Source organism: Pygoscelis adeliae, unplaced genomic scaffold (genome assembly GCF_000699105.1).
Source record: "Pygoscelis adeliae isolate BGI_AS28 unplaced genomic scaffold, ASM69910v1 Scaffold101, whole genome shotgun sequence".
Taxonomy (NCBI): Eukaryota; Metazoa; Chordata; class Aves; order Sphenisciformes; family Spheniscidae; genus Pygoscelis; species Pygoscelis adeliae.
Genome location: NW_008824238.1, coordinates 5,506,720 through 5,509,717, shown reverse-complemented (window position 1 = coordinate 5,509,717; position 2,998 = coordinate 5,506,720).

Sequence of the window (2,998 nt, the reverse complement as noted above, 5' to 3'; positions counted from 1 at the left end):
TAACTACTATAGGAAAAAATGTAAACAAACTGTGAATTAAAATTTTTAATTCTTTCAAGTATTTTTACACAGATAAAGAGTCAGAAATAAAACAAATGACAACTTCGGCTAAAAGTGCAACCTGATTCAGTGGTAATATGAAATGATTCAAAACAAAAGGAAATAGCACCTGGAAATGAGGGAAAGTGAACAAGAAGTTTGCATATATGAGGAATGACAACACTGTTTGCAACAGCATAGGCTCACGACTACCTGGAGACAGAATGGATGGATGGATGGATGATGCTCTGAGCCGCCCTTTAAAGGAATGTCTTTCTTACCACTTGCTGTACTTTCAGGACTCCAGGGCCATTAGCTTCAACAGGGTAAAATTAGCTTTTGTGACTCTGGAACCACCCTAAACCAGAGTGAAAGAAGAAACTTGCTTTTGAACTTGCAGGGAGCTAATGCTTCTGTTCACTACTGAGCGAAGACTCCTGTTCCCTACCTTCAAAACCAAAATCAAATAAACAAAAAGCACTTCAAAAGGGAAGAAAGACCCTGTTTTCTAGGATCTCCAACAGAACACGTGCTCTTGGGCTACATATATATGCCTAATACAGTCTCATCTCCTGCAAAAAAGATGCTCCTCATTAACAAAGTGCTCTTAGCCCAAAGGCCATCCAACATGTAGATTGCGATGACACGCAGCAGAAGTTTAGGTAGAAGTGCAGACCCCAGAGCTATGGAGCAGAGGTCTGCAATCCAGCACAATAGCAAAGACACACACATTTGAAAAGCAGAGTCAGCCCTGGAACTAGAACTGCCTTGGCTAACCCTGTTCCCCTGCAATGCTCTGTCCTGCTCTATCTTAGGGATATACTAGGTATATTAGTTTGATACTAACTATATCTCCCTTGCTCCTGTCAGCTATGAGGTGCCTGAGCAACGGTAAACAGTACCAGGCAGTATTTGCAATGATAGTAAATAAAACTGCTTCTTTTTTGGTGCTAGATGTCAAAATTCCTAGTGAGCACAGAGTTGGCTTAAAAGCCTTGAAGAGGTTCAAAATACTACGTGACCAAAAAGAAAAAAAAATTCAAATCCAGAATGGGTAAGTTGCTGCTTGCATCTCTTTTAAAATGCTTACAGTATGGTATTAAAGCTATGGTATTAAAGATCCGTTTCACCAGCTACAGCAGCAGTTTGCTCTCAGGCCTACCTCTAATGAAGGTGAATCTTACAAAGTATCAAGGGGCTCTGACGGCAGTAGGATTTGAAGAGAACCAGAAAAAGAGAATCGAAGTTTTACGTATAGCGTAGTGGTCACATGAAAAAGGGCCTCCAAAGCCACCTCCTCTGGCGAGTTGCCACTGACAGTAATTTGTGAAATGGCCAGTTTCAGGAGAGCCCTGTAATATAACAGCTAAAGAAAAGTGCTGTATTAATTCTTCTCCTGGGACCTGGCAAATAGCTATGGTTGCCTGCAAGTCCGCGTCCAGAATGTCCTCATGAATGACAACTCCACCAGGTCCATGGAAATGGGATCCAGTCCTGGCATCTTCACTGACTTTTCACTCGATTAAGGCTCTAAGTGATAAAGATTGGCCAGTTGAAGAGGGGTGAAGAAAAGATGATGCAGATCATTCTCCCTTCCGAAGAGGTCAAATCCCGTATCTAAACCTGTGGACTCAGCTAAGAGAGAATGTTGAGAGATGTCTCTGAGAAACCAGAGTGAGCTTTACCTGCCTCCTGATCCAGGACAAGCTTCTCATCCCCTTTCATGAAGGACAGACAGCCTTAGTTGCCGTGCAGAAGCTGAGACGACACCTATTTCATACAAGACCACTAAGTGTGTTGCACTGAATTATAAGAGGGTCAGAAAGGTTTTCAAGAAAATCCCTCTGGAGTCATTCATTACAATTCCCAGGCCTTAAACAGGTACAAAAGGAATGTCTCTTGGGTGTATACTCTTGAGCAAAATACTCACTGGCAATGTCCATTCGAGGGACATTGCCACCACAGAGGGGACACAGTTCGAAGCAGGCAGGTTTAAGTACTATCAGATGCACAAGACTGGAACAAAAAGCAGAGAAAACATTTTCCACAGCCTGGAAAGGAAACAGCCCTGCAACCTAGTATCCAGGATTGAAGAAGGATCAGAAAGGGGAAAAAAATTAAAACAAAACAAAAAGAACACATGACTTTTTAACAACACATTTTAGATTATTTCTTGTTCTTATCTTATCTCAACTAACAAAGCCAAAGCTCCTACAGACTTTGTTATTACATTTCTTTATTTGTATCAATACAACTGGATGTGCTACAAATTCACCTAACATTGCTCTGTATCAGCTCTGCACTTTCACCGTGGGAACAGCGTATCTTGATTTCCTCTCTTCAAAATATATCAGTTGTATGTATGTGTTGTCTGGGTGACATGGAAGAAGTTCTCTGTCACTTACAGCCAGTTACTTATCCAGGCAACTTCAGTTACTGACATCAATCTGCATGTTCAGTATATTGAAATTCCCTTATATTTGTATAACACTACTTTTTTAACTGGGATTATTGTATAAGAAAGTGGAAACTACAAATACATAACCGCCAAAAATAAGAAACTAAGAATAGCAATAGCAATAAAACCTAGGTTCCTCATCTCTTAAAGAACTCTTCTTGTTCCAATAGGTGACCATTTCCATCGCAAGAAACTTCCCCAGAAAATCTGGTCTCCTACACTCAAAAACGTTTCCTTCAGCCTGGAGGCAAACAGCCTCCTCAAAGCTGGCAAGCAGTGAAACTGAAAGCATGACCACTACCGGTACGATCCTTTGGAAGTTTTCAGGAGAAGACAAGACTGTAAACATACCCTTTGACTGTGCGGTACTATGGTAAACATCTTAGCAAGCTGCCTTTTCCCAGAAACTAAGGATGGCAGGTTAACCTACACTCACCGTAATACTTAACCACTGGCTATTACCAGGGACCTCCCCAAACACCAATGGGAACCCGTGCTCAA